The 25396-nt window shown below is 49.0% G+C and overlaps 10 non-coding genes and 3 pseudogenes across 10 annotated transcripts; all 13 read left to right on the forward strand.

Moving 5' to 3' along the window:
- The first annotated feature begins 5474 nt into the window (after positions 1-5474).
- On the forward strand, positions 5475-5644 carry LOC131735588 (U2 spliceosomal RNA; annotated as a pseudogene).
- Positions 5645-6242: 598 nt separating this feature from the next.
- Positions 6243-6433, forward strand: LOC131735594 (U2 spliceosomal RNA). The gene has a single exon (XR_009327580.1). It is a non-coding gene; the product is annotated as a U2 spliceosomal RNA (small nuclear RNA).
- Positions 6434-7044: 611 nt separating this feature from the next.
- LOC131735593 (U2 spliceosomal RNA) lies at positions 7045-7161 on the forward strand (annotated as a pseudogene).
- Positions 7162-13886: 6725 nt separating this feature from the next.
- Positions 13887-14041, forward strand: LOC131735590 (U2 spliceosomal RNA; annotated as a pseudogene).
- A 584-nt stretch (positions 14042-14625) lies between these two features.
- LOC131735595 (U2 spliceosomal RNA) lies at positions 14626-14816 on the forward strand. Its single transcript, XR_009327581.1, has one exon. It is a non-coding gene; the product is annotated as a U2 spliceosomal RNA (small nuclear RNA).
- Positions 14817-15415: 599 nt separating this feature from the next.
- LOC131735585 (U2 spliceosomal RNA) lies at positions 15416-15606 on the forward strand. Its single transcript, XR_009327576.1, has one exon. It is a non-coding gene; the product is annotated as a U2 spliceosomal RNA (small nuclear RNA).
- Positions 15607-16177: 571 nt separating this feature from the next.
- LOC131735584 (U2 spliceosomal RNA) lies at positions 16178-16368 on the forward strand. Its single transcript, XR_009327575.1, has one exon. It is a non-coding gene; the product is annotated as a U2 spliceosomal RNA (small nuclear RNA).
- A 579-nt stretch (positions 16369-16947) lies between these two features.
- LOC131735596 (U2 spliceosomal RNA) lies at positions 16948-17138 on the forward strand. The gene has a single exon (XR_009327582.1). It is a non-coding gene; the product is annotated as a U2 spliceosomal RNA (small nuclear RNA).
- A 597-nt stretch (positions 17139-17735) lies between these two features.
- On the forward strand, positions 17736-17926 carry LOC131735586 (U2 spliceosomal RNA). Its single transcript, XR_009327577.1, has one exon. It is a non-coding gene; the product is annotated as a U2 spliceosomal RNA (small nuclear RNA).
- Positions 17927-18524: 598 nt separating this feature from the next.
- On the forward strand, positions 18525-18715 carry LOC131735582 (U2 spliceosomal RNA). Its single transcript, XR_009327573.1, has one exon. It is a non-coding gene; the product is annotated as a U2 spliceosomal RNA (small nuclear RNA).
- Positions 18716-19300: 585 nt separating this feature from the next.
- LOC131735583 (U2 spliceosomal RNA) lies at positions 19301-19491 on the forward strand. Its single transcript, XR_009327574.1, has one exon. It is a non-coding gene; the product is annotated as a U2 spliceosomal RNA (small nuclear RNA).
- A 590-nt stretch (positions 19492-20081) lies between these two features.
- Positions 20082-20272, forward strand: LOC131735581 (U2 spliceosomal RNA). Its single transcript, XR_009327572.1, has one exon. It is a non-coding gene; the product is annotated as a U2 spliceosomal RNA (small nuclear RNA).
- A 598-nt stretch (positions 20273-20870) lies between these two features.
- On the forward strand, positions 20871-21061 carry LOC131735587 (U2 spliceosomal RNA). Its single transcript, XR_009327578.1, has one exon. It is a non-coding gene; the product is annotated as a U2 spliceosomal RNA (small nuclear RNA).
- The last annotated feature ends 4335 nt before the right edge of the window (positions 21062-25396 follow it).

The following is a 25396-nucleotide window of genomic DNA, read 5'->3' on the forward strand; positions in this document are numbered from 1 at the left end:
AGGAAATGTGGGGAATTAGGACACCTGGCGGCCGCGTGTACTGTAGTCAAGTGCAGGAACTGCGGCGCCCCCCACGAGACCAGCCACTGCAGAGAAGAGAGGCAGTGCAATTTGTGTGGAAAGAAGGGGCACCTGTTTAAGGACTGCCCCTCTTCCTATGCCAACATGGCCAGAGCCAGCAAGGCAAATACGAACAAGCCTAGGCCTGAGCAGGAAGAGGGAGCAAGTAACAAAGATCAGTCCACATCACCACCAACAGTATCCAAGACCCAGACTCCAGCACCACCATCATCACCAGCACCCCCCTCACCCCCCCGCCCCCGAGACATGTCCAGTTTTACGAGGACCCCTTCCCCCAGCCCAGAGAGAGAGTACAACAGCCACTCCACTAGCTCCTCCAGTAGCTCCTCTGATGCAGAACACGAGGCAGGGAGGGAGCCCGGATCCAGCAGCGGCCCCCCCCTGAGTAGGGCCCTCTCAGCGCCAGCACTCCCCCTCGGCTCTCGTTATGACGCCATAAGGATTGAGTCCGTGGGGGAGGAAAGCGAAAGCGACAGTGAAAGTGAGAGTGAGAAGGAGGGGAAGGGAGTGAAGAACCAGCAGAGGGTGGGGAAAAGAAAGGGTAGAGACGAGGGGGGGAAAAGAAAGAAGATCAGGATCAAAGACAGCAGGTTGCAGGTGGCCCCCATGGATCCAGGGCCAGCTAGTGTCCACACGGGGTCCCCGGTCTTGCCCTCGCGGGCAGAGACTTAGGCGAGTGGGACGGCTGCACTGCCGCCTGGTGGGCAGGTGGCGGCCAGCCAGGGCATCCCCAGCCGGCCTTCCCAGTCGTTGGCACAGGCCCTGGCACGCCTCGCAGAGGAGGTGTTCACTGGTGCACCGAGGGAGAGGTCGGGGTCGGCGCCTTCCCTGACCAGCAGTGCCTCGGTGGCGGTGACCCTCTTCAGGCGAGGGGCCTCCCTTCGGGGCATCCTTGACCCCCTCCCTTGTATGGGCAAAGCCAGGGGCCCCCTAGAGGTCCTCCTAGATACAGCACTGGAGGACATGGGAATACCCCTGGACGCGGTAAGCCAGAAGTCTGCTAACAGCTCCAATTCAACAGACGGTAACAGCCAAAGAATGCTGTCTGTCATAACCCCCCCCCAGGACAAAGCTGACCCACACGTTCCGAGGGGCCCTGAGCAAGTTCCACCAGACTTACCTTGTGGGGAGTTGAATAGCCCCAACAACTCCACGTACTGTGCATATAAAGACGGTGCCTTCTTGGACGAGGCAGCAGTGAGTACCTTCTCAGGGGTGATGGGAGTTGCAAATAAGCCCAAGCCCCCTCGAAGCAAGCGTAGAGCTAAGAGTAGGAAGAGTGTCCCGACCTCCCAATCATAGTCGCTATGGGGTGGACGCAGCGACTCCTTTTCTTGTTAGCTACCCTGATGGCCCTGATATGTGTGTCTGTTAATGTCAGGAGCATCAGGGAGACACAAAAAAGATTTGATGTACTAAACTATCTAGCTAACTTGAAAGCAGATCTCCTCTTTCTGCAGGAGTGTGGTATTTCGTCGAGCCCTGATTATAGGGACCTGAAGGAGAGTTGGACCCTGGGGGACTCCTTCTGGTCGGGCTCCAACATAGCCAGAGCCGACGGAGTAGGTATCCTGTTTAAAAACCCATTTATTACCTCCCGCAGCAGCAGGGAGGTAGAACCTGGTAGAATTCTGAGCGTGGATGTGACATACAACAACACTCCCCTCAGACTGGTCAATGTCTACGCACCCACTAACCAAAACGAAAGAGTTCAATTTTTTCCACAGCTGCGTCCACTCCTGCTGGGGAACGTACCCGTCATCGTGTCAGGTGACTTCAATTGTGCTCTGAGGGACGTAGACCGGAGCAGGCCACGCAACGACCGCTCTAGTAGAGTTTTGTCCTCCGTAAAATCTGATTTCTCCCTGTGTGATGCAGGTAAGGACCTGGTGCCTCCCTTTACCTGGGTGAGCTCATCTGGGACCTCCTTCTCCCGTATAGATCTCGTCCTGCATACCAGCTCCCTTTTGAAGACGGCAGTAGACACCCAGGCCGTCTTCTTCTCCGACCATAGGCTCCTGCAGGTAACATTGCAGGTCCCTCAGACCTCCCAGATGGGGTCAGGGGTCTGGAAATTAAACACCTCCTTACTCGATGACCCCTCCATAGCTGCAGCCTATAAGAGCAGGCTTGTTGAGTGGACCACTTTGCGTGACCTATTCAACTCCCCTATAGAGTGGTGGGAGATGGTCAAAATGAGAACTAAGGGTTATTTCATAGCAGCAGGCAAGAGGAAAGCAAAAGAAAGGAGGGCCAAATATAAATACCTGAATGCTGCCCTCCAGCGTCTGAGCCTGCTTCAGCTTCGGGGGTTCCCTGTAAGCGACGAGATAGCCCAGACCAAGCTAGATCTTTCAGTGCTTTGTAGGGAGGAACAACGAAAGGTCATGCACAATGCAAAAGTGCAAAAAATGGAGGAAGACGAAAAGTGTACTCGCTTCTTCTTCCAGAAAACGAGGGAGAAGCGGCACTTGATGTCCTCCATGCTCGACAGCAGGGGGAGGATAGTAGAGGATAGTGAGGGAGTGAAAAAAGTGGTAGAGAACTTCTATAGGGACCTGTATAACATCAAAGCTACAGATGACACCCTGATAGAGTGGTTCCTGAGCCAGTTGGAGCCTGACTCAGTGCGGGACGAGGAGGAGGAGGAGAAGGACCCAGAACTCACGCTGGAGGAGCTCACCCAGGCGGTTAAGACCATGAACACCGGTAAGACGCCAGGTCCAGATGGCATCCCGGGTGAGTATTACCATCTTTTTTGGGACACGCTAAAAGTCCATTTAGCGGAGGTCTACAGAGCGGTCTACAGGGAGAAGCGGTTGGGCCCTTCTATGCGGGAGAGTGTAATTACTCTCCTTCATAAGAAAGGGGAAGTTAAAGATCTACGGAATTGGCGCCCAATCAGCCTCCTTTGCGTGGATTACAAGATACTAGCCAAAGCTCTGATGCTCCGGCTACAAGTACACCTCCCTTTGGTCATTGGCCCTGACCAGGCTTGTGGCGTCCCAGGGAGGTCCATCACGGATATTTTAATGTTAACAAGGGACATTCTGGCTTATTCTAGAGAACGGAACCATCCCCTCTGCCTGTTCAACCTTGACCAGGAGAAGGCGTTCGATAGGGTAAGCCATGAATATATGTACAAAGTGATGGACCAGATGAAATTCGCTCCTGGACTTAGGGAGTGGGTTAAAACCATATATACAAACATTAGTACCCGAGTCTTGGTGAACAGGCACCTGACTGGTAAAATATCTATCCAGTCAGGGGTCAGACAGGGTTGCCCACTATCCCCACTGCTATATGTCGTGTGCATTGAACCCCTCCTGCAGGCAATTCGTAGGGATACCAATATAACTGGTTTCCAGCTGCCTGGATCCAACGGGGTCCAGGTCAAAACAACAGCATATATGGACGATGTGTCACTCATTTGCACCAACACATCGTCGGTACCTCGGATTAGTAATATCCTTGAGAAGTACTGCACGGCGACCGGGGCAGTGATTAATAAGTCCAAGAGCGAAGTCTACGTGTCTAAAAATTGGCAGGTAGATAGGGAACTGTCGGACATGTACCCTGTCAAAAAGGACAAAATCAAGATTCTGGGCCTCATTTTCGAGAACAATAGCTCGGGGGCCCAGAGCTGGACGGCGGCCATTAACCAGGTCCGTAAAAAGATTGGCGGATGGAGCACAAGATCCTTAACAATGACGGGTAGAGTATTAATAACCAAGTCTATACTGTTCCCCATCCTCTCTTATGTAGGAAAAATCTTTCCCCCAGACAGGACCACCAAAAAAGTGGTGGACCGCATTATCCACCGCTTTATCTGGGGCAGCAAGATGGAGAGGGTAAAGCGAGCCACCCTGAGTAAAGCCGACAAGAAGGGAGGTAAGGGGGTCCCGGACGTTGTGCAGCTCACCCGAGTGCAGGGGCTCACGCAAACTATCAAGAACATCCAGGCCCTGGACAGGAAGGTATGTTACATGAATCGTTTCTATTTTGCCACCTGTCTCAGGGCCTTGGGCCTCTGCACTATTGATAACACCGTGCCGTACTCCTGGGACCCCCCATTGTATTATAGAACCTTAAGGGACACTATATATAAATTGGGCTTAGATAAAGCAAAATTGGCCTCCTGGGAATACAAGGCTGTAACTAAATATCTTGCCGGTTCCCAGGAAATTGAAAAAGTAGCTACTTTCTCCCTCACCCAAAGCCAAAAAATCTGGGAGAATGTGTCTCACAGCTGCCTCAGTAATGTCCAGAAGGATATAGCATGGAACACCGTCCACAGTGCACTCCCCACTCGAGCGTTCATGTTCAGGAGGGGACTAGCCCAAGTAGAAACATGCCCCTATGCAAAGTGCCGCAAGAGAGAAACACCAGCCCATATCTTCTGGGAGTGTGATGTGGCTGGCAGTGTCTGGCTCTCTGTCTCTGTCTTCCTAAACAGGTTTGCTGACACGGCCAAGATGACCGCTGAGACTGTGCTCTATGGGCCTGCGGGAGGAATCACTACCAGCACAGCTAAGTGCGTTTGGCGTGTCATCAATGTTGTCAAGCAGATCCTGTGGGAAGGCCGTAACGTCTGTGTCTATCACAAGCAGGAGCTAGACACTATCACCACGACCAGAAGGGCACAAACTCTTATCAAGGACTTTGTAATTCTGGACATCCGGACCCTCGGGAAGGACAAGGCCTGCGCGGAGTGGAGGATCGCCGGACTTCAGGACGTGAAGATGGAATAAAGGAAAAAACTGGAACCGCTAGCTCCTAGGAGCGGGACTACGGGGCACCGCTAAGCCTTTTATTTATTTTGTCATGCCAGCATTCCGCCCTTTTTAGCTGGCATGACCGTTTTTGAACGGTGCCCTGGTTTTATGTAGTCTTTTTGTTTCAGTTTTATGGGCCTTTGATTTATGTTGAATGTTTTATTTGATTTTGTTTTGTTTTGTTTTATGTATCTTTAAGATTTTTAATGTAAACTATTAAAAGTTACATTTTAAGTGTTTTAAAATTTTAGAATTTTAACTCACTGTTTTATACACTGTCCCTTTTCCCCTGTCCCTGTTTTAGATCTAGTTTTATGTTCACTTTTGAACCTTTTTAGAGAGCACTCCCCGGCCCTCACAAGCACTGGTTTTTTATAGATGGTTCTTTTTTTCCAGTCACTTTTAAAACAGCACAGGTTTTTTTCATGTTGATTTTAATCTGTGTCTGTTTTAACCATGTACAAAGCACAATTGTCTTGGTGTTTTTAAATGTATTTTAAATGCTTTTAAAACAAAATGTATGTCTGTATGCATGAATGTCATCTTTAAAAGAAATGTAAAATGAATGAAAAAACGAATGGGTGTAAATGTAAAAAAAAAAAAAAAAAAAAATGTAAAATCTCAATAAAAGAGTATCTGTTCTTATCAGTTTAATATCTGATACGTCCCCTATCAGGGGACCATATATTAAATTGATTTTTGGAATCGGGAGATGGCACAGGGGCTTGCTCCGTCCACTCCACGCATCGGCCCGGTATTGCAGTACCTCCGGGAACGGTGCACACCTTTCTCTAACGTTGGTCAAAGTCAGATCTGGATCTCTCCTGTGAGCATTTTGTCTACCCCTGCTGGAGGGAGAGTGCCAGTGTTGATGCAAGTTTTCCCGCCGTTTTACTTCTTTTTTTTTCTTTCTCTCTTTCTTTCTTTCTCTCTTTCTTTCTCTCTTTCTCTCTTTCTTTCTCTCTTTCTTTCTTGCTGTCTTTCTTTCTTTTATTCACATGTGGTGATGATGTAGGCAGCAGCAGGTTGTTTCCTGGGAGCATGCAGCTAACCAGACAAGTGTGGTGGAACATGTCCCTATGCCAGGACCTTCTTAGCAAGCCAGCCAGCCAGCGAGGCACAGTTGTAGTTACCCAAGGCACCTTGCACAGCATAGCAGCTTGGCATGACTATTTGTAAGACGCACTCCGCCAGTTTATGTTTTGTTTTTGGTGTTATGTGTGTGTTTTTGCTTTGTTTTGTTTTCTCCTGCTTAAATTGCACATTTCCCCTCTGGAAGCAGCAGCCCGTTTTTTTGGGGTCTGCTTGTGCTTGAAATTTTGCACCCACCTTTGAATCCCCCTGTGCCGTCCGGGCTGGGGGGCCCCGGGCAAGGGCCAAGTCGCCATCGCTTCTCGGCCTTTTGGCTAAGATCAAGTGTAGTATCTGTTCTTATCAGTTTAATATCTGATACGTCCCCTATCAGGGGACCATATATTAAATTGATTTTTGGAATCGGGAGATGGAACAGGGGCTTGCTCCGTCCACTCCACGCATCGGCCCGGTATTGCAGTACCTCCGGGAACGGTGCACACCTTTCTCTAACGTTGGTCAAAGTCAGATCTGGATCTCTCCTGTGAGCATTTTGTCTACCCCTGCTGGAGGGAGAGTGCCAGTGTTGATGCAAGTTTTCCCGCCGTTTTACTTCTTTTTTTTTTCTTTCTCTCTTTCTTTCTCTCTTTCTTTCTTTCTCTCTTTCTTTCTCTCTTTCTCTCTTTCTTTCTCTCTTTCTTTCTTGCTGTCTTTCTTTCTTTTATTCACATGTGGTGATGATGTAGACAGCAGCAGGTTGTTTCCTGGGAGCATGCAGCTAACCAGACAAGTGTGGTGGAACATGTCCCTATGCCAGGACCTTCTTAGCAAGCCAGCCAGCCAGCGAGGCACAGTTGTAGTTACCCAAGGCACCTTGCACAGCATAGCAGCTTGGCATGACTATTTGTAAGACGCACTCCGCCAGTTTATGTTTTGTTTTTGGTGTTATGTGTGTGTTTTTGCTTTGTTTTGTTTTCTCCTGCTTAAATTGCACATTTCCCCTCTGGAAGCAGCAGCCCGTTTTTTGGGGGTCTGCTTGTGCTTGGAATTTTGCACCCACCTTTGAATCCCCCTGTGCCGTCCGGGCTGGGGGGCCCCGGGCAAGGGCCAAGTCGCCATCGCTACTCGGCCTTTTGGCTAAGATCAAGTGTAGTATCTGTTCTTATCAGTTGATCAGTTTAATATCTAATATCTTAATATCACTCTGGCTTCTCTTCAGTTCGAATAAATCTTTCTAAGACTAAGGCTTAGAGGGTAGTGGCATTGCCCGCTCCCTCCGAGGGTCTGTGAGAGGTTTGTTCGGGTGAGGAGGAACAGAATTTTTTTTTATTTTTGACTGGCTTTCTTCAGCTCGGCAACTTTTTGGAAGACTAATGCTCAGTCTGGTTTTGGCTTGCCCAATCCAGGCCGAGGGTCTTTCAAGATTTTGTTGACTGTTGAGAGCAGTTTTTTCTTTTTCAGGCGGTTCCAGTTTTTTTCTTTTTCAGGCGGTTCCGGCTTTTCCAGACGTTCCTGGAGTTAGAGAGAAGGAGGACCTACCATCCAGACGACCTTTGAGGACCCTTTGATGACCTAGACGACCTCATCCCCAGCCCTTGATTGTAATCGAGATCCAGACTGAGAGAGCAGCAGGCGCCCAGCAGAGGGCGCCATCTGGGAGGAGCAGAGGGCGGCCCCGGACCCCGAGGAGGCGTCACAGCCACGATTCTTCCTACGTGGTCTCAGTGCCAAGCAGCGCCCCCTACTCCGCCAGGGAAGGACACCGTTCACCTGGGGAGGGGGTCCCTCTTGCGAGGCGACCATCTCCTCAGGGACTAAAGTAATAGTTCCTTCAACTGCCCAGATTTGCTGCTTACGTTGTCTCTTTTCCGTAGAGAGAGACAACCCGGACGTCCAGAGGCTTCTCCCACCCCAATCGGAGGAGCCAGCTGAAGGATGGCGTTCCGGCCAACCCAGGAGACCAGGAGGCACAATGCAGTGCGCTTCACAAGGACCCAGCAAGAGGAAACGGAACCAGGACTGACGAGACTGGAGTTCAGCCGGACCATTCTTCAGAGGGGTATGGGTTTTTCCCCTTCTGACTTGAATTGTTTGGTGAAATTGCCAGGGCTTAAGGAAGTGTTTGAGGTCAGTTTTAGGAACCCCCAAAAGTTACAAGAAATGTGGTCCTTTTGGGGGGAGAATAAATATCTCGCTCCATACAAAGAATTTTGTGTGGATGCACTGACAGACAGAGAAATGAAAGTTGTTACTGTCCAATTTTTCAATGAGGCTGTTAGCGACTATGATATTACAACATGGCTTAACCGCTATGGGAGGGTGTCATCAGAAGGGAGGAAAATTACAGATGAAGATGGGGTTTGGACAGGAGCCAGAAAGTGGCTGGTACGCCTCAATGTTGATCCATCGGGCATTGGAGGCGTCCGCCACATTCCAAACTCCATAGTGTTAGGGCCCAACAGAGGGCTGGTATTCTATAATGGGATGCCAAAACTCTGCAGGAAATGTGGGGAATTAGGACACCTGGCGGCCACATGTACTGTAGTCAAGTGCAGGAACTGCGGCGCCCCCCACGAGAACAGCCACTGCAGAGAAGAGAGGCAGTGCAATTTGTGTGGAAAGAAGGGGCACCTGTTTAAGGACTGCCCCTCTTCCTATGCCAACATGGCCAGAGCCAGCAAGGCAAATACGAACAAGCCTAGGCCTGAGCAGGAAGAGGGAGCAAGTAACAAAGATCAGTCCACATCACCACCAACAGTATCCAAAACCCAGACTCCAGCACCACCATCATCACCAGCACCCCCCTCACCCCCCCGCCCCCGAGACATGTCCCGTTTTACGAGGACCCCTTCCCCCAGCCCAGAGAGAGAGTACAACAGCTACTCCACTAGCTCCTCCAGTAGCTCCTCTGATACAGAACACGAGGCAGGGAGGGAGCCCGGACCCAGCAGCGGCCCCCCCCTGAGTAGGGCCCTCTCAGCGCCAGCACACCCCCTCGGCTCTCGTTATGACGCCATAAGGATTGAGTCCGTGGGGGAGGAAAGCGAAAGCGACAGTGAAAGTGAGAGTGAGAAGGAGGGGAAGGGAGTGAAGAACCAGCAGAGGGTGGGGAAAAGAAAGGGTAGAGACGAGGGGGGGAAAAGAAAGAAGACCAAGATCAAAGACAGCAAGTTGCAGGTGGCCCCCATAGATCCAAAACCAGATAATGTCCACACAAAGTCCCCAGTCTTGCCCTCGCAGGCAGAGACGGAGGCGAGTGGGACGGCTACACTGCCGCCTAGTGGGCAGGTAGCAGCCAGCCAGGGCATCCCCAGCCAGCCTTCCCAGTCGTTGGCACAAACCCTAGCACACCTCGCAGAAGAGGTGTTCACTAATGCACCGAGGGAGAGGTCGGGGTCAACACCTTCCCTGACCAGCAGTACCTCTGTAGCAATGACCCTCTTCAAGCGAAGGGCCTCCCTTCAAAGCATCCTTGACCCCCTCCCTTGTATGGGCAAAACCAGGGGCCCCCTAGAGGTCCTCCTAGATACAGCACTGGAGGACATGGGAATACCCCTGGACGCGGTAAGCCAGAAGTCTGCTAACAGCTCCAATTCAACAGACGGTAACAGCCAAAGAATGCTGTCTGTCATAACCCCCCCCCAGGACAAAGCTGACCCACACGTTCCGAGGGGCCCTGAGCAAGTTCCACCAGACTTACCTTGTGGGGAGTTGAATAGCCCCAACAACTCCACGTACTGTGCATATAAAGACGGTGCCTTCTTGGACGAGGCAGCAGTGAGTACCTTCTCAGGGGTGATGGGAGTTGCAAATAAGCCCAAGCCCCCTCGAAGCAAGCGTAGAGCTAAGAGTAGGAAGAGTGTCCCGACCTCCCAATCATAGTCGCTATGGGGTGGACGCAGCGACTCCTTTTCTTGTTAGCTACCCTGATGGCCCTGATATGTGTGTCTGTTAATGTCAGGAGCATCAGGGAGACACAAAAAAGATTTGATGTACTAAACTATCTAGCTAACTTGAAAGCAGATCTCATCTTTCTGCAGGAGTGTGGTATTTCGTCGAGCCCTGATTATAGGGACCTGAAGGAGAGTTGGACCCTGGGGGACTCCTTCTGGTCGGGCTCCAACATAGCCAGAGCCGACGGAGTAGGTATCCTGTTTAAAAACCCATTTATTACCTCCCGCAGCAGCAGGGAGGTAGAACCTGGTAGAATTCTGAGCGTGGATGTGACATACAACAACACTCCCCTCAGACTGGTCAATGTCTACGCACCCACTAACCAAAACGAAAGAGTTCAATTTTTTCCACAGCTGCGTCCACTCCTGCTGGAGAACGTACCCGTCATCGTATCAGGTGACTTCAATTGTGCTCTGAGGGACGTAGACCGGAGCAGGCCAGGCAACGACCGCTCTAGTAGAGTCTTGTCCTCCGTAATATCTGATTTCTCCCTGTGTGATGCAGGTAAGGACCTGGTGCCTCCCTTTACCTGGGTGAGCTCATCTGGGACCTCCTTCTCCCGTATAGATCTCGTCCTGCATACCAGCTCCCTTACGAAGACGGAAGTAGACACCCAGGCCGTCTTCTTCTCTGACCATAGGCTCCTGCAGGTAACATTGCAGGTCCCTCAGACCTCCCAGATGGGGTCAGGGGTTTGGAAATTAAACACCTCCTTACTCGATGACCCCTCCATAGCTGCAGCCTATAAGAGCAGGCTTGTTGAGTGGACCACTTTGCGTGACCTATTCAACTCCCCTATAGAGTGGTGGGAGATGGTCAAAATGAGAACTAAGGGTTATTTCATAGCAGCAGGCAAGAGGAAAGCAAAAGAAAGGAGGGCCAAATATAAACACCTGAATGCTGCCCTCCAGCGTCTGAGCCTGCTTCAGCTTCGGGGGTTCCCTGTAAGCGACGAGATAGCCCAGACCAAGCTAGATCTTTCAGTGCTTTGTAGGGAGGAACAACGAAAGGTCATGCACAATGCAAAAGTGCAAAAAATGGAGGAAGACGAAAAGTGTACTCGCTTCATTCTTCCAGAAAACGAGGGAGAAGCGGCACTTGATGTCCTCCATGCTCGACAGCAGGGGGAGGATAGTAGAGGATAGTGAGGGAGTGAAAAAAATGGTAGAGAACTTCTATAGGGACCTGTATAACATCAAAGCTACAGATGACACCCTGATAGAGTGGTTCCTGAGCCAGTTGGAGCCTGACTCAGTGCGGGACGACGAGGAGGAGGAGAAGGACCCAGAACTCACGCTGGAGGAGCTCACCCAGGCGGTTAAGACCATGAACACCGGTAAGACGCCAGGTCCAGATGGCATCCCGGGTGAGTATTATCATCTTTTTTGGGACACACTAAAAGTCCATTTAGCGGAGGTCTACAGAGCGGTCTACAGGGAGAAGCGGTTGGGCCCTTCTATGCGGGAGAGTGTAATTACTCTCCTTCATAAGAAAGGGGAAGTTAAAGATCTACGGAATTGGCGCCCAATCAGCCTCCTTTGCGTGGATTACAAGATACTAGCCAAAGCTCTGATGCTCCGGCTACAAGTACACCTCCCTTTGGTCATTGGCCCCGACCAGGCTTGTGGCGTCCCAGGGAGGTCCATCACGGATATTTTAATGTTAACAAGGGACATTCTGGCTTATTCTAGAGAACGGAACCATCCCCTCTGCCTGTTCAACCTTGACCAGGAGAAGGCGTTCGATAGGGTAAGCCATGAATATATGTACAAAGTGATGGACCAGATGAAATTCGCTCCTGGACTTAGGGAGTGGGTTAAAACCATCTATACAAACATTAGTACCCGAGTCTTGGTGAACAGGCACCTGACTGGTAAAATATCTATCCAGTCAGGGGTCAGACAGGGTTGCCCACTATCCCCACTGCTATATGTCGTGTGCATTGAACCCCTCCTGCAGGCAATTCGTAGGGATACCAATATAACTGGTTTCCAGCTGCCTGGATCCAACGGGGTCCAGGTCAAAACAACAGCATATATGGACGATGTGTCACTCATTTGCACCAACACATCGTCGGTACCTCGGATTAGTAATATCCTTGAGAAGTACTGCACGGCGACCGGGGCAGTGATTAATAAGTCCAAGAGCGAAGTCTACGTGTCTAAAAATTGGCAGGTAGATAGGGAACTGTCGGACATGTACCCTGTCAAAAAGGACAAAATCAAGATTCTGGGCCTCATTTTCGAGAACAATAGCTCGGGGGCCCAGAGCTGGACGGCGGCCATTAACCAGGTCCGTAAAAAGATTGGCGGATGGAGCACAAGATCCTTAACAATGACGGGTAGAGTATTAATAACCAAGTCTATACTGTTCCCCATCCTCTCTTATGTAGGAAAAATCTTTCCCCCAGACAGGACCACCAAAAAAGTGGTGGACCGCATTATCCACCGCTTTATCTGGGGCAGCAAGATGGAGAGGGTAAAGCGAGCCACCCTGAGTAAAGCCGACAAGAAGGGAGGTAAGGGGGTCCCGGACGTTGTGCAGCTCACCCGAGTGCAGGGGCTCACGCAAACTATCAAGAACATCCAGGCCCTGGACAGGAAGGTATGTTACATGAATCGTTTCTATTTTGCCACCTGTCTCAGGGCCTTGGGCCTCTGCACTATTGATAACACCGTGCCGTACTCCTGGGACCCCCCATTGTATTATAGAACCTTAAGGGACACTATATATAAATTGGGCTTAGATAAAGCAAAATTGGCCTCCTGGGAATACAAGGCTGTAACTAAATATCTTGCCGGTTCCCAGGAAATTGAAAAAGTAGCTACTTTCTCCCTCACCCAAAGCCAAAAAATCTGGGAGAATGTGTCTCACAGCTGCCTCAGTAATGTCCAGAAGGATATAGCATGGAACACCGTCCACAGTGCACTCCCCACTCGAGCGTTCATGTTCAGGAGGGGACTAGCCCAAGTAGAAACATGCCCCTATGCAAAGTGCCGCAAGAGAGAAACACCAGCCCATATCTTCTGGGAGTGTGATGTGGCTGGCAGTGTCTGGCTCTCTGTCTCTGTCTTCCTAAACAGGTTTGCTGACACGGCCAAGATGACCGCTGAGACTGTGCTCTATGGGCCTGCGGGAGGAATCACTACCAGCACAGCTAAGTGCGTTTGGCGTGTCATCAATGTTGTCAAGCAGATCCTGTGGGAAGGCCGTAACGTCTGTGTCTATCACAAGCAGGAGCTAGACACTATCACCACGACCAGAAGGGCACAAACTCTTATCAAGGACTTTGTAATTCTGGACATCCGGACCCTCGGGAAGGACAAGGCCTGCGCGGAGTGGAGGATCGCCGGACTTCAGGACGTGAAGATGGAATAAAGGAAAAAACTGGAACCGCTAGCTCCTAGGAGCGGGACTACGGGGCACCGCTAAGCCTTTTATTTATTTTGTCATGCCAGCATTCCGCCCTTTTTAGCTGGCATGACCGTTTTTCAACGGTGCCCTGGTTTTATGTAGTCTTTTTGTTTCAGTTTTATGGACCTTTGATTTAATTTGAATGTTTTATTTGATTTTGTTTTGTTTTGTTTTATGTATCTTTAAGATTTTTAATGTAAACTATTAAAAGTTACATTTTAAGTGTTTTAAAATTTTAGAATTTTAACTCACTGTTTATACACTGTCCCTTTTCCCCTGTCCCTGTCTTAGATCTAGTTTTATGTTCACTTTTGAACCTTTTTAGAGAGCACTCCCCGGCCCTCACAAGCACTGGTTTTTTATAGATGGTTCTTTTTTTCCAGTCACTTTTAAAACAGCACAGGTTTTTTTCATGTTGATTTTAATCTGTGTCTGTTTTAACCATGTACAAAGCACAATTGTCTTGGTGTTTTTAAATGTGTTTTAAATGCTTTTAAAACAAAATGTATGTCTGTATGCATGAATGTCATCTTTAAAAGAAATGTAAAATGAATGAAAAAACGAATGGGTGTAAATGTAAAAAAAGGTAAAATCTCAATAAAAGAGTATTAATATCTGATACGTCCCCTATCAGGGGACCATATATTAAATTGATTTTTGGAATCGGGAGATGGAACAGGGGCTTGCTCCGTCCACTCCACGCATCGGCCCGGTATTGCAGTACCTCCGGGAACGGTGCACACCTTTCTCTAACGTTGGTCAAAGTCAGATCTGGATCTCTCCTGTGAGCATTTTGTCTACCCCTGCTGGAGGGAGAGTGCCAGTGTTGATGCAAGTTTTCCCGCCGTTTTACTTCTTTTTTTTTTTCTTTCTCTCTTTCTTTCTCTCTTTCTCTCTTTCTTTCTCTCTTTCTTTCTTGCTGTCTTTCTTTCTTTTATTCACATGTGGTGATGATGTAGACAGCAGCAGGTTGTTTCCTGGGAGCATGCAGCTAACCAGACAAGTGTGGTGGAACATGTCCCTATGCCAGGACCTTCTTAGCAAGCCAGCCAGCCAGCGAGGCACAGTTGTAGTTACCCAAGGCACCTTGCACAGCATAGCAGCTTGGCATGACTATTTGTAAGACGCACTCCGCCAGTTTATGTTTTGTTTTTGGTGTTATGTGTGTGTTTTTGCTTTGTTTTGTTTTCTCCTGCTTAAATTGCACATTTCCCCTCTGGAAGCAGCAGCCCGTTTTTTTGGGGTCTGCTTGTGCTTGAAATTTTGCACCCACCGTTGAATCCCCCTGTGCCGTCCGGGCTGGGGGGCCCCGGGCAAGGGCCAAGTCGCCATCGCTTCTCGGCCTTTTGGCTAAGATCAAGTGTAGTATCTGTTCTTATCAGTTTAATATCTGATACGTCCCCTATCAGGGGACCATATATTAAATTGATTTTTGGAATCGGGAGATGGAACAGGGGCTTGCTCCGTCCACTCCACGCATCGGCCCGGTATTGCAGTACCTCCGGGAACGGTGCACACCTTTCTCTAACGTTGGTCAAAGTCAGATCTGGATCTCTCCTGTGAGCATTTTGTCTACCCCTGCTGGAGGGAGAGTGCCAGTGTTGATGCAAGTTTTCCCGCCGTTTTACTTCTTTTTTTTTTCTTTCTCTCTTTCTTTCTTTCTCTCTTTCTTTCTCTCTTTCTCTCTTTCTTTCTCTCTTTCTTTCTTGCTGTCTTTCTTTCTTTTATTCACATGTGGTGATGATGTAGACAGCAGCAGGTTGTTTCCTGGGAGCATGCAGCTAACCAGACAAGTGTGGTGGAACATGTCCCTATGCCAGGACCTTCTTAGCAAGCCAGCCAGCCAGCGAGGCACAGTTGTAGTTACCAAAGGCACCTTGCACAGCATAGCAGCTTGGCATGACTAATTGTAAGACGCACTCCGCCAGTTTATGTTTTGTTTTTGGTGTTATGTGTGTGTTTTTGCTTTGTTTTGTTTTCTCCTGCTTAAATTGCACATTTCCCCTCTGGAAGCAGCAGCCCGTTTTTTTGGGGTCTGCTTGTGCTTGAAATTTTGCACCCACCTTTGAATCCCCCTGTGCCGTCCGGGCTGGGGGGCCCCGGGCAAGGGCCAAGTCGCCATCGCTTCTCGGCCTTTTGGCTAAGATCAAGTGTAGTATCTGTTCTTATCAGTTTAATATCTGATACGTCCCTTATCAGGGGACCATATATTAAATTGATTTTTGGAATCGGGAGATGGAACAGGGGCTTGCTCCGTCCACTCCACGCATCGGCCCGGTATTGCAGTACCTCCGGGAATGGTGCACACCTTTCTCTAACGTTGGTCAAAGTCAGATCTGGATCTCTCCTGTGAGCATTTTGTCTACCCCTGCTGGAGGGAGAGTGCCAGTGTTGATGCAAGTTTTCCCGCCGTTTTACTTCTTTTTTCTTTCTTTCTCTCTTTCTCTCTCTCTTTCTCTCTTTCTTTCTTGCTGTCTTTCTTTCTTTTATTCACATGTGGTGATGATGTAGACAGCAGCAGTTTGTTTCCTGGGAGCATGCAGCTAACCAGACAAGTGTGGTGGAACATGTCCCTATGCCAGGACCTTCTTAGCAAGCCAGCCAGCCAGCGAGGCACAGTTGTAGTTACCAAAGGCACCTTGCACAGCATAGCAGCTTGGCATGACTAATTGTAAGACGCACTCCGCCAGTTTATGTTTTGTTTTTGGTGTTATGTGTGTGTTTTTGCTTTGTTTTGTTTTATCCTGCTTAAATTGCACATTTCCCCTCTGGAAGCAGCAGCCCGTTTTTTTGGGGTCTGCTTGTGCTTGAAATTTTGCACCCACCTTTGAATCCCCCTGTGCCGTCCGGGCTGGGGGGCCCCGGGCAAGGGCCAAGTCGCCATCGCTTCTCGGCCTTTTGGCTAAGATCAAGTGTAGTACCTGTTCTTATCAGTTTAATATCTGATACGTCCCCTATCAGGGGACCATATATTAAATTGATTTTTGGAATCGGGAGATGGAACAGGGGCTTGCTCCGTCCACTCCACGCATCGGCCCGGTATTGCAGTACCTCCGGGAACGGTGCACACCTTTCTCTAACGTTGGTCAAAGTCAGATCTGGATCTCTCCTGTGAGCATTTTGTCTACCCCTGCTGGAGGGAGAGTGCCAGTGTTGATGCAAGTTTTCCCGCCGTTTTACTTCTTTTTTTTTTCTTTCTCTCTTTCTCTCTTTCTTTCTCTCTTTCTCTCTTTCTTTCTCGCTGTCTTTCTTTCTTTTATTCATATGTGGTGATGATGTAGACAGCAGCAGGTTGTTTCCTGGGAGCATGCAGCTAACCAGACAAGTGTGGTGGAACATGTCCCTATGCCAGGACCTTCTTAGCAAGCCAGCCAGCCAGCGAGGCACAGTTGTAGTTACCCAAGGCACCTTGCACAGCATAGCAGCTTGGCATGACTATTTGTAAGACGCACTCCGCCAGTTTATGTTTTGTTTTTGGTGTTATGTGTGTGTTTTTGCTTTGTTTTGTTTTCTCCTGCTTAAATTGCACATTTCCCCTCTGGAAGCAGCAGCCCGTTTTTTGGGGGTCTGCTTGTGCTTGGAATTTTGCACCCACCTTTGAATCCCCCTGTGCCGTCCGGGCTGGGGGGCCCCGGGCAAGGGCCAAGTCGCCATCGCTTCTCGGCCTTTTGGCTAAGATCAAGTGTAGTATCTGTTCTTATCAGTTTAATATCTGATACGTCCCCTATCAGGGGACCATATATTAAATTGATTTTTGGAATCGGGAGATGGAACAGGGGCTTGCTCCGTCCACTCCACGCATCGGCCCGGTATTGCAGTACCTCCGGGAACGGTGCACACCTTTCTCTAACGTTGGTCAAAGTCAGATCTGGATCTCTCCTGTGAGCATTTTGTCTACCCCTGCTGGAGGGAGAGTGCCAGTGTTGATGCAAGTTTTCCCGCCGTTTTACTTCTTTTTTTTCTTTCTCTCTTTCTTTCTATCTCTCTTTCTTTCTCTCTTTCTCTCTTTCTTTCTCTCTTTCTTTCTTGCTGTCTTTCTTTCTTTTATTCACATGTGGTGATGATGTAGACAGCAGCAGGTTGTTTCCTGGGAGCATGCAGCTAACCAGACAAGTGTGGTGGAACATGTCCCTATGCCAGGACCTTCTTAGCAAGCCAGCCAGCCAGCGAGGCACAGTTGTAGTTACCCAAGGCACCTTGCACAGCATAGCAGCTTGGCATGACTATTTGTAAGACGCACTCCGCCAGTTTATGTTTTGTTTTTGGTGTTATGTGTGTGTTTTTGCTTTGTTTTGTTTTCTCCTGCTTAAATTGCACATTTCCCCTCTGGAAGCAGCAGCCCGTTTTTTTGGGGTCTGCTTGTGCTTGAAATTTTGCACCCACCTTTGAATCCCCCTGTGCCGTCCGGGCTGGGGGGCCCCGGTCAAGGGCCAAGTCGCCATCGCTTCTCGGCCTTTTGGCTAAGATCAATTGTAGTATCTGTTCTTATCAGTTTAATATCTGATACGTCCCCTATCAGGGGACCATATATTAAATTGATTTTTGGAATCGGGAGATGGAACAGGGGCTTGCTCCGTCCACTCCACGCATCGGCCCGGTATTGCAGTACCTCCGGGAACGGTGCACACCTTTCTCTAACGTTGGTCAAAGTCAGATCTGGATCTCTCCTGTGAGCATTTTGTCTACCCCTGCTGGAGGGAGAGTGCCAGTGTTGATGCAAGTTTTCCCGCCGTTTTACTTCTTTTTTTTTCTTTCTCTCTTTCTTTCTTTCTCTCTTTCTTTCTCTCTTTCTCTCTTTCTTTCTCTCTTTCTTTCTTGCTGTCTTTCTTTCTTTTATTCACATGTGGTGATGATGTAGACAGCAGCAGGTTGTTTCCTGGGAGCATGCAGCTAACCAGACAAGTGTGGTGGAACATGTCCCTATGCCAGGACCTTCTTAGCAAGCCAGCCAGCCAGCGAGGCACAGTTGTAGTTACCCAAGGCACCTTGCACAGCATAGCAGCTTGGCATGACTATTTGTAAGACGCACTCCGCCAGTTTATGTTTTGTTTTTGGTGTTATGTGTGTGTTTTTGCTTTGTTTTGTTTTCTCCTGCTTAAATTGCACATTTCCCCTCTAGAAGCAGCAGCCCGTTTTTTGGGGGTCTGCTTGTGCTTGGAATTTTGCACCCACCTTTGAATCCCCCTGTGCCGTCCGGGCTGGGGGGCCCCGGGCAAGGGCCAAGTCGCCATCGCTTCTCGGCCTTTTGGCTAAGATCAAGTGTAGTATCTGTTCTTATCAGTTTAATATCTGATACGTCCCCTATCAGGGGACCATATATTAAATTGATTTTTGGAATCGGGAGATGGAACAGGGGCTTGCTCCGTCCACTCCACGCATCGGCCCGGTATTGCAGTACCTCCGGGAACGGTGCACACCTTTCTCTAACGTTGGTCAAAGTCAGATCTGGATCTCTCCTGTGAGCATTTTGTCTACCCCTGCTGGAGGGAGAGTGCCAGTGTTGATGCAAGTTTTCCCGCCGTTTTACTTCTTTTTTTTCTTTTTCTCTTTCTTTCTTTCTCTCTTTCTCTCTTTCTTTCTCTCTTTCTTTCTTGCTGTCTTTCTTTCTTTTATTCACATGTGGTGATGATGTAGACAGCAGCAGGTTGTTTCCTGGGAGCATGCAGCTAACCAGACAAGTGTGGTGGAACATGTCCCTATGCCAGGACCTTCTTAGCAAGCCAGCCAGCCAGCGAGGCACAGTTGTAGTTACCCAAGGCACCTTGCACAGCATAGCAGCTTGGCATGACTATTTGTAAGACGCACTCCGCCAGTTTATGTTTTGTTTTTGGTGTTATGTGTGTGTTTTTGCTTTGTTTTGTTTTCTCCTGCTTAAATTGCACATTTCCCCTCTGGAAGCAGCAGCCCGTTTTTTGGGGGTCTGCTTGTGCTTGGAATTTTGCACCCACCTTTGAATCCCCCTGTGCCGTCCGGGCTGGGGGGCCCCGGGCAAGGGCCAAGTCGCCATCGCTTCTCGGCCTTTTGGCTAAGATCAAGTGTAGTATCTGTTCTTATCAGTTTAATATCTGATACGTCCCCTATCAGGGGACCATATATTAAATTGATTTTTGGAATCGGGAGATGGAACAGGGGCTTGCTCCGTCCACTCCACGCATCGGCCCGGTATTGCAGTACCTCCGGGAACGGTGCACACCTTTCTCTAACGTTGGTCAAAGTCAGATCTGGATCTCTCCTGTGAGCATTTTGTCTACCCCTGCTGGAGGGAGAGTGCCAGTGTTGATGCAAGTTTTCCCGCCGTTTTACTTCTTTTTTTTTCTTTCTCTCTTTCTTTCTTTCTTTCTCTCTTTCTCTCTTTCTTTCTCTCTTTCTTTCTTGCTGTCTTTCTTTCTTTTATTCACATGTGGTGATGATGTAGACAGCAGCAGGTTGTTTCCTGGGAGCATGCAGCTAACCAGACAAGTGTGGTGGAACATGTCCCTATGCCAGGACCTTCTTAGCAAGCCAGCCAGCCAGCGAGGCACAGTTGTAGTTACCCAAGGCACCTTGCACAGCATAGCAGCTTGGCATGACTATTTGTAAGACGCACTCCGCCAGTTTATGTTTTGTTTTTGGTGTTATGTGTGTGTTTTTGCTTTGTTTTGTTTTCTCCTGCTTAAATTGCACATTTCCCCTCTGGAAGCAGCAGCCCGTTTTTTGGGGGTCTGCTTGTGCTTGGAATTTTGCACCCACCTTTGAATCCCCCTGTGCCGTCCGGGCTGGGGGGCCCCGGGCAAGGGCCAAGTCGCCATCGCTTCTCGGCCTTTTGGCTAAGATCAAGTGTAGTATCTGTTCTTATCAGTTTAATATCTGATACGTCCCCTATCAGGGGACCATATATTAAATTGATTTTTGGAATCGGGAGATGGAACAGGGGCTTGCTCCTTCCACTCCACGCATCGGCCCGGTATTGCAGTACCTCCGGGAACGGTGCACACCTTTCTCTAACGTTGGTCAAAGTCAGATCTGGATCTCTCCTGTGAGCATTTTGTCTACCCCTGCTGGAGGGAGAGTGCCAGTGTTGATGCAAGTTTTCCCGCCGTTTTACTTCTTTTTTTTTCTTTCTCTCTTTCTTTCTTTCTCTCTTTCTTTCTCTCTTTCTCTCTTTCTTTCTCTCTTTCTTTCTTGCTGTCTTTCTTTCTTTTATTCACATGTGGTGATGATGTAGACAGCAGCAGTTTGTTTCCTGGGAGCATGCAGCTAACCAGACAAGTGTGGTGGAACATGTCCCTATGCCAGGACCTTCTTAGCAAGCCAGCCAGCCAGCGAGGCACAGTTGTAGTTACCCAAGGCACCTTGCACAGCATAGCAGCTTGGCATGACTATTTGTAAGACGCACTCCGCCAGTTTATGTTTTGTTTTTGGTGTTATGTGTGTGTTTTTGCTTTGTTTTGTTTTCTCCTGCTTAAATTGCACATTTCCCCTCTGGAAGCAGCAGCCCGTTTTTTGGGGGTCTGCTTGTGCTTGGAATTTTGCACCCACCTTTGAATCCCCCTGTGCCGTCCGGGCTGGGGGGCCCCGGGCAAGGGCCAAGTCGCCATCGCTTTTCGGCCTTTTGGCTAAGATCAAGTGTAGTATCTGTTCTTATCAGTTTAATATCTGATACGTCCCCTATCAGGGGACCATATATTAAATTGATTTTTGGAATCGGGAGATGGAACAGGGGCTTGCTCCGTCCACTCCACGCATCGGCCCGGTATTGCAGTACCTCCGGGAACGGTGCACACCTTTCTCTAACGTTGGTCAAAGTCAGATCTGGATCTCTCCTGTGAGCATTTTGTCTACCCCTGCTGGAGGGAGAGTGCCAGTGTTGATGCAAGTTTTCCCGCCGTTTTACTTCTTTTTTTTTTCTTTCTTTCTTTCTTTCTCTCTTTCTTTCTTTCTCTCTTTCTTTCTCTTTCTTTCTTGCTTTCTTTCTTTCTTTTATTCACATGTGGTGATGATGTAGACAGCAGCAGTTTGTTTCCTGGGAGCATGCAGCTAACCAGACAAGTGTGGTGGAACATGTCCCTATGCCAAGACCTTCTTAGCAAGCCAGCCAGCCAGCGAGGCACAGTTTTAGTTACCAAGGCACCTTGCACAGCATAGCAGCTTGGCATGACTATTTGTAAGACGCACTCCGCCAGTTTATGTTTTGTTTTTGGTGTTATGTGTGTGTTTTTGCTTTGTTTTGTTTTCTCCTGCTTAAATTGCACATTTCCCCTCTGGAAGCAGCAGCCCGTTTTTTTGGGGTCTGCTTGTGGTTGAAATTTTGCACCCACCTTTGAATCCCCCTGTGCCGTCCGGGCTGGGGGGCCCCGGGCAAGGGCCAAGTCGCCATCGCTTCTCGGCCTTTTGGCTAAGATCAAGTGTGTGGCTTGACCGCAGCTTGATTTGGAAGCGATAGGTAAGGTAAGGTAAGGTACGGTAACGGTAAACGGTAAACGGTAACGGTAAACGGTGGCAATATTGGTTGCTGGTAGCTGAGGTGGTGGACGAAGGAGGGAAGACCAGGAGCCAGTTTTGCTTAGCAGGTAAGGGGGACCCTTTGAGGGCACCTTATCTGCTTTCTAGTTAAGTATTTTCTTTTGCCTTTTTGGGTGTTTTTTTCAATATTTCTATTGCTTCTTAAATTATTGGAATGGCGGGTCCAAGGGTTGGGGGACGCCGTTTAAATTGTGTTAGGTTCTCTATAAATGAGTCGAAGCAGGGGGAGGAGAAGTTGTTTTTGAATAGGCTTGAGTTTTCCAGAGGGGTTGTACAGAAGGTGTTGGGGTTTAGGCCTATTGATTTAAACTGTATTATTACGACAGGGAAAGGAGGCCAATGGGATGTAAGTTTTATGTCTGAAGCGGGTATGATGGAGTGTGTGAGCAGGTTTCATAACCTAAGGGGACATGATCTGATTAAGAAGTTGAGTTTGGAGAAACTGACAAATAATGCACGAAGGGTTGTGATTGTGAGAATGGGCTCAGAGATGGTGAAGGGACAGGACGTGTGCACTTGGTTGAGGAGGTATTGCCATGTGAAGGGGGAGGCTATAAAAGTGAGGGATGATGATGGGGTGTGGACTGGGGCATGGAGGGTGGTGTGTGAGCTGTGGAGAGGCTTAGGGACATATGATGGGTTTCTGCACATACCTTCTGACATTGCACTTGGTGCTGACAGGGGGTATGTGCATTATTTCGGCCAGCCTAAGGTGTGTCGGAAGTGTGGAGGTGTGGGGCACTTAGCGGTGGTGTGTAAGAGAGTGGTGTGTAATGTGTGTAAAGAGGAGGGGCACATGGCTAGGGAATGTGAAGTTCAGAGGAAGTGTAATCTGTGTGGGAGTGAGACACACTTTTTCATGAATTGTCCTAGATCCTTTGCCAATAGGGCTAAGAGGTATGAGGAGGGAGAAGAGAGTGAGGAGGAGAAGGAGGAGGAGGAGGGTGAGGGGAGGCAGAAAGGGGGAAGTGAGCAGCAGGAGAAGGGGGGTGAGAGGGAGGAGAATAGAGGGGAGGTGAGGGAGGAGGGGAGGGAGGGGGAGGCACAGGGGGAGGGGGGAAGTGATCAGCAGGGATCTGTTCTGGAGGAAGATTTGATGGTGTCCCCATCAGAGGAGGAGAGCGAGGACCCAGGGGAGGGGTCCAGTGGAAGGAGCAGGGAGGAGGTGTATAGGGGGAGTGGGGTGGTAAGCTCTGTGGAGGATGATGGAGGGGGCGGTATTCCGTGTGCAAAGCGGGAGCGGGATGAGGCTAGTGTTGAGGGAACAGGACGGGAGGAGGAGGAGGATGGTAACTCAGAGGATATGGATCAAGAGTGGACTCCAGGGAAAAGGAAGTTACATAGTGAGGAGGGGGATGGGTTTGTGAGGGTGGAGGGGAGGAAGAAGGGGAAGAAGAAAAAGAAGCAGGGAAGTGGGGGAGTAGGACAGGAGTTTTTTTCATCCCCCAGTTCAGTCGTTTCCTCTAGGGGTGACTATAGAGGGGATGGTGGTGCGGAGAAGAATGGGGGAGAGCCGTTCCTGGATCTGGAGGGGGTCGTAGTGTTTTCCTCGGGTGAGGTAAGTATGAGGGAGGAATTTGTGGTAACTGGCCAGGAGGGGGAGGGGGAGGAGCCCCTTTTAAAAATATCCTGATGCAGGATTCTGTATGTGTATGGCTGTTAGCTTGTTTTGCAATGGCTCTGAGTGTGGTTACTATAAATGTTAGGAGTATTAAAAGTAGTGATAGGTGTACGTTGGTGTTGTCATATTTGAGTGGGATACAGTGTGATATTTTGTGTTTGCAAGAGTGTGGTATCCCTGGGTTGGAGGACTATAGTACTTATGAGGGGAGGTGGGGTTATGGGCCATCTGTGTGGTCCGGATCAAATGAAAATAAATCAGATGGGGTAGCAATTTTGATTAAAAATAAGGGGGTTATGATTAAAGATCATAGAGTGATTGAAAAAGGTAGGGTGCTGGAGGTGGAGGCGGAATTTTTTGGGAAAAGTTTTAGCTTAATTAATGTGTATGCTCCGCCAGAGGTGGAGGGGAGGGCTAGTTTATTTGAAGATTTAAGGGTTAAATTAGTGAGGAGCAGGCCGGTTATTGTAGCAGGGGATTTTAATTGTGGGTTAACAATGGAGGATAGGCGAGAGAGAAAGAAGGGGTTCACGCTGGATAAATCTAGTAAAATGCTAAAAGAAATAGTGGAGGACTTTCGACTAGTGGACTGTTTTAAAGTGAACAATGTGGGGGAAAGAGGTTTCACTTGGGTGAAAGGGGATGGGACCCAGGCGTCCAGGATTGATTTTGTGTTTGTCTCACAGAGGGTGGAGTGCGAGGAGTGTGTGCTGGTGCCAATGTTTTTCTCTGACCACTGTGCGCTGAAAGCTGCTTTTGACCTTACAGGTTGTGTGGATGTAGGGAGGGGTGTGTGGAAGTTAAATTGCGAGTTGTTGGAGGATGATTGGGTGTGTGAGGTATTTAGAGAGCGGTATGGCCAGTGGCTGTCCTTAAAGGACCTTTGTGGGTCCCAGGCAGAGTGGTGGGATCTGGTGAAGGAGAAAACAAAACATTTCTTTATTTGGGCGGGGAGGAGGAAGGCAGAGAGGGAGAGAAGGCAGGAGAAGGTTTTGTTCAAGGAGCTGGAGAGTTTAACTAAATTGTACAATGCAGGGCTGGACTTTAGTGAAGAGATCAGGGAAGTGAAAAAGAGACTGAAGGGGGTGGTAGAGAGGAGGGTGAAGGGGCTCTTATTTAAAAGCAGAGAGAAGCATTTAGAGGAAAATGAAAAGTGTAGTCGGTATTTTTTTAAAAAGGTGCTGGATGGGAGGAAATTTATAGACTCTATGAAAGGGAGGGATGGGGCTTTAGTTAAGACTACAGAGGGGCTGTTGAGGGTGGTGGAGGAGTTTTATGGGGGCCTTTATGTAAGGAAAGAAATTGAAATGGGGGCTATGGAGGAGGTGTTAGGACATTTGGAGCGGGAGGTGGGGGATGGAGGGCAGTTGGACAAAGAGTTTACGAGGGAAGAGTTAGATGAGGTGGTCAGGGGGGTGAGGCTGGGCAAGACACCGGGGGGGGATGGACTCCCTGTGGAGTTCTATTTAAAGTTTTGGGAGTTAGTGGCACCAGATCTGTTGGCCTTGTTTCGGGAGTGTGGGGAGGAGGGAGGGGAGTTTCCACCTTCATTTAGAGAGGGCATTATTACATTGATTTTTAAAAAGGGGGATAAGGCTGAGCTGAAAAATTGGCGGCCAATTACATTGTTGAACCAGGATTTTAAATTGTTCAGTAAATTGTTGGCTCAACGTATGAGGGATGTGCTGGGGGATGTTATCCACCCGGATCAAACTTGTGCCGTTCCAGGTAGGAAGATCACGGACAGCCTGGTATTGATGAGAGATGTCATCTGTTATGCGAGAGACAGGGGAATTCGATTATGTGTACTAAATTTAGATCTTGAAAAGGCGTATGATCGGGTCTCGCATCAGTTCATGTTTGGTGTTCTGCGAAAAATGGGGTTTGCAAAGAGGTTTTTAGACTGGGTGGGCCTGTTATATAAGGGTGTGTATAGCAGGGTATTGGTAAATGGGTGTCTGTCAAATCCAGTTAGTGT

This window comes from Acipenser ruthenus, unplaced genomic scaffold (assembly GCF_902713425.1).
Source record: "Acipenser ruthenus unplaced genomic scaffold, fAciRut3.2 maternal haplotype, whole genome shotgun sequence".
Taxonomy (NCBI): Eukaryota; Metazoa; Chordata; class Actinopteri; order Acipenseriformes; family Acipenseridae; genus Acipenser; species Acipenser ruthenus.